The sequence below is a fragment of the Stenella coeruleoalba genome, assembly GCF_951394435.1.
Source record: "Stenella coeruleoalba genome assembly, chromosome: 12".
Classification (NCBI taxonomy): domain Eukaryota; kingdom Metazoa; phylum Chordata; class Mammalia; order Artiodactyla; family Delphinidae; genus Stenella; species Stenella coeruleoalba.
This window is the reverse complement of record NC_137158.1, coordinates 83351816-83367460: the sequence shown is the minus strand read 5'-3', so window position 1 is coordinate 83367460 and position 15645 is coordinate 83351816. Positions and strand designations below refer to the sequence as shown.

Sequence of the window (15645 nt, the reverse complement as noted above, 5' to 3'; positions counted from 1 at the left end):
TTGCAGGATAGGATTGCAGAACGTTGGCTAGGTTGGGGCCAAAACTTTTTGGGCGTGTTCAATTTGAGAAGCCTTTAGGATGTCTCCCTGGAGATATTCATCAGGTAATTAGGTAAACGGGTCTGAGGTTTAGGAGAAGGATGTCAACCAAAAACATCTGAAAGTCATCTGTATTTTAATGAATGGGGTGAGGGCAGGAGAAGAGAATGATCATTTTTTTTGGAGGTTCTACACTATTAAGGAGCTTCACATACGCCGTCTCATTTAAACTTCACAACCACCCCATGAATTTTATGTAGGAGGAAGCTGAAACTCCAAAACTTTACATGAAGAATTAGGACTCTATTGCAAGTAACAAAGGCAGCTCAATGAAAGATCTGTTGTCAGGATACAGGGGACTCTCATGCACTCAAGGGGAGAGATGAGAGAGGGGAGAATCACATTCTCTTGTTTTTTATTTTACAAAGCTCCGTTTTGCAAAGGCTGCCAGGTGAGGAACAAGCAGATTTGAAAGTGGCAAGAGCAGAAACAAGGGGACCTGTGGAGCACATTTTCCTTTCTGTCGCCTCTTGCAAATCAGTCATGAAGCTAAGTGGGCTCCGGACGCGCAGGCTCAGCGGCCATGGCTCACGGGCCCAGCCGCTCCGCGGCATGTGGGATCTTCCCGGACCGGGGCACAAACCCGTCTCCCCTGCATCGGCAGGCGGACTCTCAACCACTGTGCCACCAGGGAAGCCCCTGAAGCTAAGTTTTATTCAACGAGACTTGGCTTTGGCTTGAAACCAAAATAAAATGAGTGATCATGGAGAAAAGATGTCACCTGCTTTTTGCCAATTTTGGTCTGAAAGTTGCCAAATTCCAAGATTCATTTTCTTTGGGTAAAGCTGACTGTGTATAAACTCAAATGCACAGAGTGTAGACTTTTAATAACTACACTTAGAATAATAAACATGAGTTTAAGTAGAAATTCTCTTTTTAACATTTTTATGCCAATAGATTTTCTTTCAGACTTGCTTTTCATCTGCAAGCTGGAGGAATACAGTGGAAAGAATTCCGTAGTAGGAATCACTAAAAACTGTGGGTTTGCTTCAGCTCTATTTCCTGTTTGTTGTGTAACCCAGGACAAGCAGACTCACCCTTCCTGGACTCTGAAGTGTCCTCTGTAAAATGAGAGATGTGGACTCAAGCAAGTACTTCTCAAACTTCCATGCACGTGTGAATTTCCTGGGGATATTGTGAAAATAGTTTGATTCACTAGGTCTGGGGTGGGGCCCAAGGCTCTGCATTTCTTTTTTCTTTAATTAAAAAAAAATTTTTTTAATTTTTTGGCCGCTGCACAGCAATTGGGTTCTTAGTTGCTCGACCAGGGATTGAACCCGCGCCGCCTGCGGTGGAAGCATGGAGTCTTAACCACTGGACCGCCAGGGAAGTCCCCTCTGCATTTCTAACAAGCTCCCACCCTCATGGTCCATGACGACACTTTAAGTAGATCAACCTCCAAGGTGCCACTAGGCTATAAGCTTGCCAAATAAAGACAAGCATTATGTCAACAATTGAGAACAATAAAGATTTATTTAAAAAACAATGTTTCACATTTCTGTTTATAAGGGTAATCCATCTTATCAAAACTTAAAAAAAATTACCCAACATATAAAGTACAAGGGCTGAAAGTCATCCAGAGTGAAACACCACCTGAAGTGGTGTGCTTTCTTTTTACTTGGTTGCAAAGAATGCGAGGGCTAAGTCTCAGTAATCTTTTGTATGACCTTGTCTTTTAAAACCAGATAGTGAAGCTGGAACCTTTTTCCATTTGTTGCCCATCAGTCGGGCTTTAATTGATTTGAATTCAGTTCCTCCTGTTGGGGTAGATTTCCTCCTGCATTATATGATTTCCAGTTGCTCAGTGCCTGGATGCAAGAGGAGGGAATGAATGACTTTCCAGGGTCAGCTCTGCCAGTCTGAATGAACCTGGAGTGGTCTAGAAGAGAAAGGAGCTGAGTGAACACTGAGAACAATTTGTAACAGGTTTAAAGAAAAATTCTGAGTTAAGATGTGTTGAGAGCTGATCAATGGACATTAATGTTTGGGGAATGACTTATTGTAATCATTATTGATCAAGGAGGAATCTTGCCTGATTCCTCTGTATTTTCCTCAATGACAGGTAATGTTAAAGCTATTTGAAAGTACTTAAAATGATGGCAATAATAACAATATAGCCATAAGAGATTACTGGTCGTTAAAAACATATATGTGACACAATTGTAAGGCTCTATTAGAAATGATTGAAATATACAACTATTAAATATAAGATGAAACACTCCAAATATCAAATTGAATTTATTATTTACACTTTTTCTTTGTCACCTCAAAGCAGTAACAATTCCGAATTTAGCATACAGTGAGGTTATTATAATTACAAGTCTGTGATATGTTTATATCTTATAACTTGAGGAAAATTTCAAACTGTGTATATAGATTTATACAGATGTATCTATATTCATGTTCATAAAATAAGCCAAATGAAAAGAAAGCAAAACTATTGTCATTGTGTAGCTAACAATGTGTTAAGAGAAAAGGCTGTTGGAAATAATGTCCCTAATAACTCAACCATCTAGCATGGCAGCGAAAAACACAGTATGCAAGTTAACATTTTAGATAAATGATACTTATCATTCTAAGTACCAGAATTTAGGTTAAAAGAAACTCTTCTGAAACACATAGAATTTTACCTTTAATAGAGGATTCTGAAAATATTTCAATCTTTGGGATTGAACATGTTATAATCTCCATCGATTATTCTTTGCTTCTGTCCTAAATCACCTAAGACTTTAGAAACCTTGAGTCTTTTGTTTTTTAATCATGGTCATTTTCTTTTATAAAAGTTACAAATAGGGCTTCCCTGGTGGCGCAGTGGTTAAGAGTCCGCCTGACGATGCAGGGGACGCGGGTTCATGCCCCGGTTCCCGAGGATCCCACATGCCGTGGAGTGGCTGGGCCCGTGAGCCATGGCCGCTGAGCCTGCACGTCCAGAGCCTGTGCTCCGCAACGGGAGAGGCCACAACAGTGAGATGCCCGCGTACCGCAAAAAAAAAAAAAAAAAAAAAATGAACATTTTAAAAGCTTGTGATATACCTTGTTTAAATTCCAGAAAGAAGGTACCAATTCATTGTCACCAGGAAGAGAGGAGCCAGCCCATCGTACAGCATCCTCTTCACATTGTACACTATAGTTTTCTGAATGTTTGACAAGCAGACAGACAAAGAAAGAACATCTCTTCCTTTCTACTTTTATTTTATGTGAGGTTGCATCCTTTTTGTTGTTGTTATTTAATGGCTATTTGTGTATCCTTTTTACGAGTTACCACTTTACGCCTCTTAGCTCCAGCTGTCAGCGTTTATTTCTTGCTGTCTCACCGGTGAATATACTGATCATGCTCATCCCTTTTATAGTTTGCTGTGAATTAAGAAACTATGTAGAGGGACTTCCCTGGTGGTGCAGTGGTTAAGAATCCGCCTGCCAATGCAGGGGACAAGGGTTCAATCCCTGGTCTGGGAAGATCCCACATGCCGCAGAGTAACTAAGCCCCTGCACTGTAACTACTGAGCCTGTGCTCTAGAGCCCGCGAGCCACAACTACTGAGCCCATGCGCCACAACTACTGAAGCCCGTGCACTTAGAGCCTGTGCTCTGCAACAAGAGAAGCCACCGCAATGAGAAGCCCACGCACTGCAACGAAGAGTAGCCCCTGCTCGCTGCAAGTAGAGAAAGCCCGTGCACAGCAACGAAGGCACAACGCAGACAAAACTTAATTAATTAATTAAATTTATTTACAAAGAAAAAGAAAGAAGCTATGTAGACATACACCCCTACTTCCCTTTCCCCATTCTTTGGCTCATCTCTGAACCTTGTACAGACTTCAATTACTGCCTTCATATCTTAATTGCTTCCAGGCCTCTTTCTTTCCTAAGACTCTGAGGCCTTTGGGGCAAGGTCCATGTCTTACTTGTGTTTTTGTATCTTCAGCAACCAGCACAGATACTCAATACCTATTTGTTGAACTGAATTGTTAGATTTTGATCTGGAAATTTTCACAGTTCCTTGTTTAGATAGAAAGAGCTAAATCAGGATATCTGAAATAAAGGAGAGATTCTAAATGGGACTGAGTAAAGTGCATAGGGTTTAATTCTCAAAGGTTGTATTTCCACTTTAAATTTTTAGAAGTAGTGTTTTTTCCTCCCATATTTCTCAGCTATATTTCTAAGGTAATTGAGACTGTGAGTAACATCATCTAAATAGGCAAAGTGTTACTGTAGCAAAAATAAGCATAATAATAACAATAATCTTAAAAGGGAACCCTCTGGCACTGTTGGTGGGAATGTAAATGGATACAGCCATTATGAAGAACAGTAAGGAAGTTCCTTAAAAAACTAAAAATAGAACTACCATATGACCCAGCAATCCCACTACTGGGCATATACCCTGAGAAAACCATAATTCAAGAAGACACATGCACCCCATTGTTCATTGCAGCACTATTTACAATAGCCAGGACATGGAAGCAACCTAAATGCCCACTGACAGACGAATGGATAAAGAAGATGTGGTACATATATACAATGGAATATTACTCAGCCATAAAAAGGAAGGAAATTGGGTCATTTGTAGAGACGTGGATGGACCTAGAGACTGTCATACTGAGTGAAGTATGTCAGAAAGAGAAAAACAAATACGTATATTAACACATATATGTGGAATCTAGAAAAATGATACAGATGAACTGGTTTGCAAGGCAGAAATAGAGACACAGATGTAGAGAACAAACTTATGGACACCAAAGGGGGAAAGCCGAGTGGGGGGTGGTGGAGGTGGGATGAATTGGGAGATTGGGATTGACATGTATATACTGATGTGCATAAAATGGATAACTAATAAGAAACTGCTGTATAAAAAAATAAATAAAATAAAATTCAAAAGAGAAACTGATGTATAAAAAAATTAAATTAAAAAATAATAATGATAATCTTAATGGAATAGACATATCATAGTATTATGATCAGAATAAGACTTGCAAATGTCAAAAATTTTTATTTCATATTGTTTCTGTTGAAATCAGTGGCTCTACTTGTAGTAAATGTAGCACAAATTTATGCAATTTGTAGATTTTGAAGTTAATCCCCATTCAAAATTCAACTATGAAAAAGCAGCAGTCTAACTCTGCTTTAGAAGTGCTTTGAAAAACTGGAAACAAATGAATTTTAAAACATAATTTGAAAAGTTATGACAACTCAAAAATTGCCTTGGCTGCAAGAACTTCTTACAAACATCTTTTATAAACGTGTTTACATGGTCAAATTTATTTTCCCATGAATATTAAAATAAACCATTGCCACAAATGGGTTTTCTGTTCTGGTCCTTTTTTATGCCTTAGATGTCCTTCAACCCCATTCATGCTTTTCCCTCTCTCCATCACAGACTATCAAAACGCCGCACACCCTATAGGACCCAGTCCAAACCATGTTTGCTGAATTCTGAATGCCTTTTTTTCGCTCATCGTAACCCAATAGAGCTCTTTCCATCCTTCTATTTTCTCATGGCACGCTGTTTTTAGCACTTTTGTAGCTCTTAGTAATTCTGCAATATGGTCTAGTTATTTGTGAACATTTATTTTTTTCCCCTGTGGATTGTAAACATCTAAAGAACGGCGGTGAACACAGGAGTCATATGTTAATACTCAAATATTATTTGTGGCAATGGCTCTAATAAAGAACATTTGAAGGGCATACATCTTAACTGTTTGGAGGTTGAAAGTGTTTTTTAGAAATGTTGGAGACCTGGCATTTCTGGAGGTTCAACAGCCCGCCCTCTTTTAAAATTATGAGGACTCTGTTTTATTATAAAGATCTGCCCAGACCCTCTCTAACACTGCGCGTGAATGCCACGTGCATGTGCTTGCGTGCGCGCCCGCGCGCGCACGGGGAATCCACCCGGTAGCTGCTTTGCGGGGAGAAAATCCATCGACCTCCAAGCCTCTGTTTCCCAGTTCTTAACATCTCAGATCGCTGGAATTTTCAGTAGTATTTTGTCGAAGGTGCTTTGGGGCTCTTCCGAGTGGAATGCAATCTCCTTTCCGCACCGCGTACCAGTGAGAGGTGAGGGGGGATTGCAGAGTGCGGGTATTTTACCAAACAAAATATGAGCCAGTTTAGGGCAATTTCCAGGTCTCAGCACAGACGGGGCTGGATCTGTCCGAGCTGAGGTTGGAGGAGCCATGTCGGCATAGGGATGCAACAGGATTCGGGAGGCGCGGCCGAAAAAGAAAGGCCACCTAGCGGGCTTTGTTTCCGATTCTGGCAGGTTCTCCGGCCAGAGATTTCAGACGTGAAGCCAGCTGAAGCACTTCCTTACACTAATTGGAAGGGGAGGGGGAGGGACTCATGTTACACCAGCTCGTATCTCCCTCCCCATAACTGCTAAATTGTAGCTTTAAAAGGAAGTGACATGGGGTGGGGAGAGACGTCAGCTGAGGACCACTTTTTTTTTTTTTCCGAAGAGTCCACCCCATGGGTGGAGTCTCGCTTTTTCTTTCCAGTGTTGGCTGACTTACAGCTCCTATAAACTAGTGGCAATTTCTGCACCCCAGCCTGCTCCCTTTCAGTTTCTGATTTCTAAGTCCATGTGTCCAGGGCTTCCAGAAAGGAGGTATGTGCCGTTCGTGCTATTTCCAGGCGACTTCACCTCTGGGCGTGGCGGATGTTTGCACCCCTCTCTCTATCACCCTTATTCTCTCCTGGGCTGGATTTCATTAAAACCTCTGGAAGGGGTAGGTAAGAAAGAGGAGGAGAGGAAGGCGGAGAAGGAAGTGAGGAGACAGTGGGAACGTGGAGGGGCAGCCCTGGAAGGCAGCGGGGGCTTTGCTGCCGCACAAGAACCGTTTCTTTGTGCTCAGCTGGGGGAGCGTGGCCGTCCGCGCTGTGATTTCGAGCTGCCGTGCTGGGGTTCATTTCCCCCTGCCCAGCGGCCCCCCCCCCCCCCCCGCCGCCTCGGGTGAAATAATTTTCTCTGCAATAGACGAAGCCGGGGAGAAGGTTCCTGTTACCGATCGGTCTCTTTTGTGTCATGCAACATGTTCTTCCGTCTCTGCCGTTTCTATGGCAACCACAAAAATACTACACCCAAGTGCAGCCCCGATATCCATTGCTTTATTTGTGTTTGCTGCGCGTCGGCTGCTTTCCGCGCTGGTTCTCGCCCAGGCTGCTCGGAGGCAACCTGGCTTCGCGGCTACCCCTCCTCACCCCCGTTTTGGTTTTTCCCTATCACCGGAGGGCTGGGGGAGGGGAGTTGTCAAGGAAACGGGCATTTGTAATTACCTCTTTATTTACTGAATTTTCAGCCTATGAATTTCCTCATCATATATGGGAATTAGAAAAAGGAATGATCTGATGTTTATGTAAGTCTTCAGTTTCTGGTCTTTTTTGAAAACCTAAACTGTTCTCAAGACGTGATATTAATCCTGTGATCAAACTAAGTGGCGGGGGGCGGGGAAGAGCACTTCTTTAGAGGAGGTGAGATCCTTGGAAAAAGTTGTAGAGGGTGTTTGAGAATTCACACTGACGTTATTGTCTGCCCAGGTCTGCCTAAAAGTCTGAATGTTTAAAAGAGGGGTCTTTGCTCTAGTCTGAACTTACTTAGCACACAATCCAAGTTCAACAAGTGTAAATGAGTAACAAATGTTAACTACCAGCAGGATTCTCAGTTTTTCGGGCGTCGTCCTAATATGGATCAGCTGTCCACTCTCCTTAAGCTGATGGTCCATAGACCTTCTCTTTTTTAAAACTGGGAAGAGATTAACCCAGCTGTGATTGTTAGTCAAGCATCCTCAGTTGGGAAAAAAAAGATCATAAGGAAGAAAGTGTGTGTCTGTGGTGTGTATGTGGATCTGATGTGTGTGATATGTGGTGTGTGTGTGTGTAGTTGGGCAGGGAAACTACTGAATCTTCTAAGTATCCTCTATGGAGAGAAAAAGTTGATTTTCAGGAAAAATATAAAACATGAGAGAAAAATAGTATCATCTACATAGTATTAAGCAAAGTTAAATATAATTAAAATCAAGTGACACAGCTGTTGAACATAGTCCAAATGGGCTTATTAACAGGTAGGAGTCAAATTGATGCTTTTATTCAGTGCATCTGAGGAGATGTTCGATAACAGACACCATTCTTCTAATGGGCATCCTGAATTACCAAATTAGGCTTTATAAGACCAATCGATAGTAATCTCACCCTTGATTCTTAACATTATCTGTAGTTTTGGATAAAGATTTGTGAAGCTGGCGTAGCCTTCACAATGCCTTTCCACTGTGAAGCCAACAGCATCACTTAGAAAGCTCAGAGTAACCCCTCCTCAGGGAAGCAGGAAGAAGGGGTGATTTAATGAGGTTCTGCTTGCCAAGATCCTTATCTCAGCATGCTGTTGTCTCTGACTTATAAAACTTTTTATAGTGCAAGAGGTCTTAAGTATTTCAGATACAAAAGTTATCTAAAAAAGGGGCTAAATAGCGTGGCACAAAACTAACGGGAACTAAGTAAAGACAAGAGAACTAGTTAAAAAGTCATAAAACACAGAAAAGTGTCATTAAAAAATATGACTCTTGTTTTGAAAAGCACATGTTAGTACATATGAACAGTTGTAGGTTTATAGGTTTGCGATGTTTGCAAAGTGTGGAAACTAGTCAGACTAAGTTACGGTTTTTCCAGCCTGAGATGGTCCTCAGGGATGTGGACTTTACTACATGACCCTGCGGAGCAGATGGAAAGTGTGTAAGTCAAGTGTGTGGTAAGAGTGCTCTTGAGTTTCCAAATATAGGAGTTTCACAGCAAAAATCCTTGTAAGATGGAGTTCAAAGGAAAAGTAGCAGGAATTGTTTGGAATTTGGAATTTCAGCCAAAAAAAAAAAGGGAAATCACTGTCCTATGATCAGACCCTGAGTAGAAGTTAAAAACATAATTAACAGGGGCTTCCCTGGTGGCGCAGCGGTTGAGAGTCCGCCTGCCGATGCAGGGGACACGGGTTCGTGCCCCGGTCCGGGAGGATCCCACATGCCGCGGAGCGGCTGGGCCCGTGAGCCATGGCCGCTGAGCCTGCGCGTCCGGAACCTGTGCTCTGCAACGGGAGAGGCCACAGCAGTGAGAGGTCCGCGTACCACACACACTAAAAACAAAAAACCCCATAATTAACAGTCTTGACCCGGAGAAGGTCAGTGGAGCTATAGATGCAAAGCAAATTCTGGGTCCAGTGAAAGAGGCTGGATGGAGATGATGCTGAGGAAATAACTGGTGAAGCTGGAGTCAGTCACCATCGTGTTGGGATTTCATGGCTCTGAACTGTGTGCTGTCAAGTTTGTGAAGAAAACAGAAGTGGTGGTCTGTGCTCTCAAGTTTAAAATCCTCCAAATAGGGGTGACAAAGTGTGTAGATGGGCACAGAACTGGAGAGAAGGAGGCAGGGCAAGAGGGATATGAGAAGTGAGATGCCGTGAGTCTGGGAAGAAGTAGAGGATGGTGACATTGAAGGTTTGAAGGGGAGGGGACAGATGATTCAAGGCGAAGAGGCAAAGGTGTCTCAGGTAACAGGGATGGATGGTGAGAGATGGGTCCTGGTTCAAGGTTCTTGTCCAAAGCAGGGAGAAGTCCATCTTTAGCATGGAAATAGCCCAGGAGCAGTCTGTGCTGGTGGAAAGAACTAGTAGGGATTCAGGGACAGAATTTTGTTTAACCCAGAACGAGACTGGTAGAAAAGAAGGACTGTGTAAGTAGGAGGCAGAATCCTTCGTAATTCAGTTATTCTTGAGGTGAAGCTCTAAGAACTGCAATCAGACTTAAATCAGACTTTAAACAAGTCAGAAATTTGAATGCGGGAACTCCACATGCACCCACAACGTCATTCTAATAATACCGACCATTGCTGTTGCTTTAAATTGTGGGATGCTCAGATGAACATTTGGCAAACTTACTATATTTTGTGCAATCTGCTGTATTCTGAAAAGGAGGTCTAATGGGTATGGGAAGACACTGTGTTCACAGTTCTGAAAGGTTTTTGACGCCTAAATGATCATATGTAATCACGCCGGGCTTAAAAACTATCTCACATCACCCAGAACCTGGGCAACTCTAATGCAGTAATCTTCGTCTCAGGACAGAATCCATTTGGAAAGTTTTGGAACTCGGAAATTTGGCTTCATGTATGGACCCGAGAGAATCACTGCTAAGGTTCTGGGAAAGAGGAAGCTTAAATCATGAACTTGTTCTTTTAACAGTATTTCTTGTGCATTTATTGTGTGCCGAGTGCTGTGGACACACTGTGAGCAAAACCGCATACAGTGTGAATAGCTAGTTTTCAAATATCCGAAGGGTTTTTAAGGGAGATACTGTGACTGGGTGATCTCCATTCTCTTCTAATGACTGAATAAGAGGAAATATCTTAAAACAAGAGCAATTTTTGGTGAACGTTATCATGGAACAATCTATCTAACCTGTCTTTCTTTATTTTTCAAGACTTGTTCCACAAAGATTTTCTACTTGTGTTCCAGTCTGGTTTGCTTTACTTCTTCCTTTCACCTTTAGTCCTACCTTTCAGTCGCCATTCATTCATTCATTCATTCATATATATATCATCCATCCACCCATCCATTTACTCATTCACTCAACAACTGATATCAGTATTATGTGTCAGGCACTATATATCATGGATCTAGCAATAAATGGGAAACTATTTCTTCCCTAAAAATGCTCAGGAACTAGCAGAGAGACAGATGTAGAAACAGCCCCTTAAACCAGGGCGTATTGTTCTTTTTTTTTTTTTTTAATTAAACTATAGTTGATTTACAATATTGTGTTAGTTTCAGGTGTACACCTTCAGATTCTTTTCCATTATAGGTTATACAAGGTATTGAATATAGTTCCATGTACTATGCAGGAAGTCCTTGTTTATCTGTTTTATATATAGTTGTGTGTATCTATTAATCCCATGTTTAAAATTTTTTCCTCCCCCTCCCCTTTCCCTTTTGGTAACCATAAGTTTGTTTTCTATGTCTGTGAATCTGTTTCTGTTTTGTAAATAAGTTACTTTTTATTATTTTTTTAGATTCCACAAAAAAGCGATGTCATATACTGCTAGTCTTTCTCTGCCTGACTTACTTCATTTACTATGATCATCTCTAGGTCTGTCTGTTTTGCTGCAAATGGCAATATTTCACTCTTTTGAATGGCTGAGTAATATTCCATTGTGTAATATACAGGGGTAATTGTTTTTGATTGAAGCATCTGTTGGCTAATGGCACCAGATGCTTCTTTCATTGAACAATTTTATACATAGATTGTTCTGGGCAGAGAGGGAGAGAGTGCTTAGCAGTTGACTGTTCATCTTATAACTTTCTTGTCTCTTCCTTCATTGGTTTGCTTGGTTGATGTCAGTAAACATTTGTTAAGGATATGCAAGAAGTGAGGATTTGACCCTGGGGTCACAGAGGCACAGAGGGCGGAAGGCTTGTAAATTCTCTTTCTGAAAAATACAAACTGAGTGAGATAATCTCTCAAAGTTCCCTCACAGTGAGTTCCCTGTAGACTCCGTGGGACTATAGGTCCCTCCAGATGGACTCAAAATATAACATTTTAAAAAGACAGACTCCCAACTGCATCCAAATTATATGCTCATTGGTTTACTAGATAATCCTCTTGCCATTAGATTTCCCATAAGACGTTGCAAGTCTATGTCTTGTTCGACAAAAGCAAGTGGGTTTCAACACTTTAAATCTAAATACCCCGAATAAATAATGTTAAAACCTTGTTGCAACACTTCCTGTTTGTATTTCCTGCTGTCATGCAGCTCCTCTCAGCAGGACTGTCTGACCGCACGTGATTTCTACCTTCAGCCGGAAATGATATGGGCAACCTAACCGAGTTCATCCGGAATGCCCCCCCTCCAGTGCCCGCCTGACCTTCAGAGAAAAAACCGTTTAGCAAATTCCCCCTCTTCTTTGTTATTTTGATTGTGGGTGAGATCAGCTTCTCCCTTCAGCAGGAAGTTGTTCCAATCTCTCCCCTCTGACCTTGGTTCACACATGATGGCTATTTCATGGTCATTTCTATGTAGGATCCTACGAGAGAAGAGGCACCTTGTGTACCTCTTGGTAGTTTGAAACCGGACACTGAAATTCCTGCAGGAGATTATTCCTCAGCCTGGGGGATGACAGGTAACCTGTAGAAGCCATCAGGGACGCTGAGGTGACTGGCCAACCTGTAGGATATATATGATAATGATAGCAGCCCACCTGTGCTGAGAGCACCCTATGGGCAAGTCTTTTACACAGACCTCACATTTATTCATTCCCTTTATCCTCATAACAAACGAGCAAGTTAAACTGTTATCCGTTTGCATTTTAGATAAAGTAAAGTTGAGAGAGAGTAAGTTACTCCCCTAATACCATAATAAGTAACAGAGCTGAGATTGGACCCAAGACCATGGTACCCCACTGCTGACCCCCTATTTCCATGGTGTCGTATTTATGCATCTATGCCCGAGCCAGCCCAGTGCCTGGGACATAGACACACAGTATTTCTGCAGTTGTGAACAGCTCTCTACCGTATGGACCTTCCCTTGCATGCCTTCCATCCTACATTTTAGGAGCTTCAGAAATTTTGGAAGAGAGAGTAGTATTTTAGAACTTGGAGAGGTGGGGGGGGGGGGACTAATAGCCGTACTTCTAAACAAACTACTCTAATAGTTTTCAGGGGGCTTTGTTATTTTGTTGTGGTTTAGCCAGAAAGGTGTTACGGTGGGGGAAGGGAACAGGTCCTGTGATGAAAACATCTGAGTGACAGTGCAGTTCATACATCAAATTAAATATGAACTGTTCGCAAAACCAATTTATACCCAAGGATTGAACTTTGCCAAGAAGTTGCTCTTAAGGATATCTGCTGTGGCGGATCTCAGTGGTTTCCAAGGCCATGGGTAGATGGAGTTAGCGTTTCTTGTCTGTTGTTGGTTGTCAACAATCAGTTAGCAAGTTTAAAGGCAGAGTGTTATCTGAAAAGATACCACCAGTGCTTATCTTAGACAGACTTTGAAATGAGAATGGGAGAAATGAACTGAGTGAAGTTTGGTCTTCTTCCCATCTCTGTCAGCTCCCTCCTGAGCTGTCACCTCTCTTGGGGCAGAGGTTAACCCAGGCTGATGAAATTTTAAAGAGTCTGTCCATACCTGGCGCTTCTTCCCAGGATGCTGCAGCCGTCAACACACAATCAATGCTATCATCTAAAACCTCCCCTTTCCTCTCTCCTTTGCTGTGGGGAAGGGTAGGTTGAAAGGAGACGAGGGGAGTAGCTTCCTTCCCAAATGTGTGTCGCCTTTTGGGCCTCTATCTCCCGAATCTCTGGCCTCTGCTGGCTTGATATTCTTCCTCAATCCCGTTCATTCTTCCTAAAAGTCACTCTTTCCAGATGCTATTACATTATAGACAATCCTTTACAGTTCTAGCCTCGTGACTGCACTGGGGCCTTCTCATGGAAGTTTCTAGCACAGAGCAGCACGCCTGGCACTGAATGGTTGCTGTAGCCTAGACAAAAAGTGGGCACAAGAGATCCAGGGTCAGATGTGCCTGAGCTGATTCCTTCCAGCCAGGTCCTCCAAGGTTGACATTCCTTTTAGGGCAAGTTCTTTTTTTTTTAATTTAATTTAATTTATTTTTTTATACAGCAGGTTCTTATTAGTCATCAATTTTATGCACATCAGTGTATACACGTCAATCCCAACGGCCCAATTCATCACCGCCCCTCACCCGCCCCACCCCGCCCCCTCCCCTTAGGGCAAGTTCTTAATCTCAGCACTGTTGACATTTTGGGCCAGATAAGTCTTTGTTGTGGAGCCGTCCTGTGCGTTCCTGGCCTCCATCGTCTAGATGCCACCGCCGCCCCAATTGTGACCGCCAAAAGTGCCCCAGACTCTGCCAAATGTCCCCTGGAAGGGCGAAGTCACCTGCACTTGAGAACCACTGCTTTAGGGAATTGCCACGTCTGAGCTCACGTGGTCGGCTCCCCCATCCCAGCAAACGCGTCCCTCAGGATTAACCTGTACTCCCCAGGTTTACAGACAAGAGTCCAAACCAAAGGTGCAATTCATTCACTGAAATTAATAAATAGACAGGAATTGGAAAATAATAATAAAATAAGTGAAAGGCAGACCTGTAACTGGAATGTATTCGAAGTTTAGTGCCCTTTCTCTGGCAAACCTGCCGCAGTCACCTTGTAACCCGAGGCTGCAGGGAGGGAGCTGGGCGGGGCTGGGTGGGCGGACCTGACTCAGAGACCTGAGTCTCTGAGACCCTGCCCTTGGGCCTGGCCGACAGGGTGGCCTAAACTCTGGGTGGGATGGATTAACATATCTATAGGAAGATTGCGAGCTGCTTGGCATAACTGACCGCGCCTTTGCTGGGATTTGCTGATTCACCCCATTTCCTGGGTCTACACCGGGAACCACGTGCTACAGGCCCAGGTCTCACTAGTAATCACTTGTCTCTGAGCACAGACCTCCAGCTGTGGTGGGTGTTTTCAGCCTCTCCCTCCTGGTCTCTGGTCTCCAGCGCTTCCCACTGGGTTGGAGGCCACCTTCCCTGTTCGTCCTGGACCGCCCTGCTTCAGGTAAGGCCCGCTCCCCAGCCCCATGCCTGGGGCTCACGAGGTGTCTAGTCTCTGCGCTGTCCCTTCCTTTTGTCTGCCCTTCTCCCTCCTCCCTTCCAGGACCTGAAAGATGGGAGTGAGTGGAGTGAGTCTGTTATTCCCACACCCCACACAATTCCAGAATCTTCTTACAGCGTTTCTGAATCCTTGTGTCCAGCCTATTATTGGCTGGGCACTGAGGGTACGCAGATGAGCCAGACAGGGTCACTGCCTGGAGGACAGGACAGAAACCTAAGTGGATCATTTTAACACACTGGCGGGAGAGTGCAGAGCGCTGTGGGAGCATAGAAAGGGGAGTCTCTGATCCCCCATCCAGTCTGGGGCTTCAGAAATGCTTCCTAGAAGCGGGGTGCTAACGCTGGGGTGCTCTGTTTACAGAGGAGCAGGATGTGAATCAGGAAGTGATCAGAGATGAGAGTGTGCCAGGTGGTGAAGGGGCCTGGACAGCAGGGACAGCAAGGTGGGGGATACCCCGTCCCTCGGACCCTGTGAACTGATCTGGCTGTCATCGTAGGCAGGGAGAGCCCCGTCAGGCTGGTGCCTCGCTGCAGGAGACCAAGGTGGAGGCCAGGCCTGGGAGGATGACGCAGAAAGAGCCGGGCTGAGAGCTCCGGGAGATGGAGCCCCAGGATTTTGTAATGGGTTGTACAGAGGGCCTCTTTGATGCTCTGGGATAGTAAATACAGAAAGAAACCTTTCCTGTAATACTCTTCCCAAAGGGTCACCTCTGTTATGCTTTGTAACGTAGTCATTTATGCATTTTAATAATATCAACCCCCGTTATTCAGCATCTGCTACTGTACTGTGTGCTCTGCCTGTCCGATCCCATTTTGTCCTTATCCAGCCTTGTGGGTTGTGAATTCTTTTCTCTAGTCTGACTTGAAACTGAGGCACAGAGTGGTTAGCTAGCTTTCCTGA

General features: G+C 43.5%; 1 protein-coding gene across 19 annotated transcripts in view; it reads left to right on the top strand.

Annotated features, from left to right (window-relative positions):
* AGPAT4 (1-acylglycerol-3-phosphate O-acyltransferase 4) overlaps positions 1–15645 on the top strand; it is a 1412586-nt gene that overhangs the window by 1298716 nt on the left and 98225 nt on the right. Inside the window, exon 1 of one of the 19 annotated variants that reach the window (XM_079939089.1) lies at positions 6014–6148. The exons of 17 other annotated variants lie outside the window; for them this stretch is intronic. The gene's annotated coding sequence lies outside the window, so the exon portion shown is untranslated. Of the gene's footprint in view, positions 1–6013; positions 6699–15645 lie in introns of those variants that run through there. One more of the 19 variants, XM_079939088.1, reaches the window with a different exon arrangement.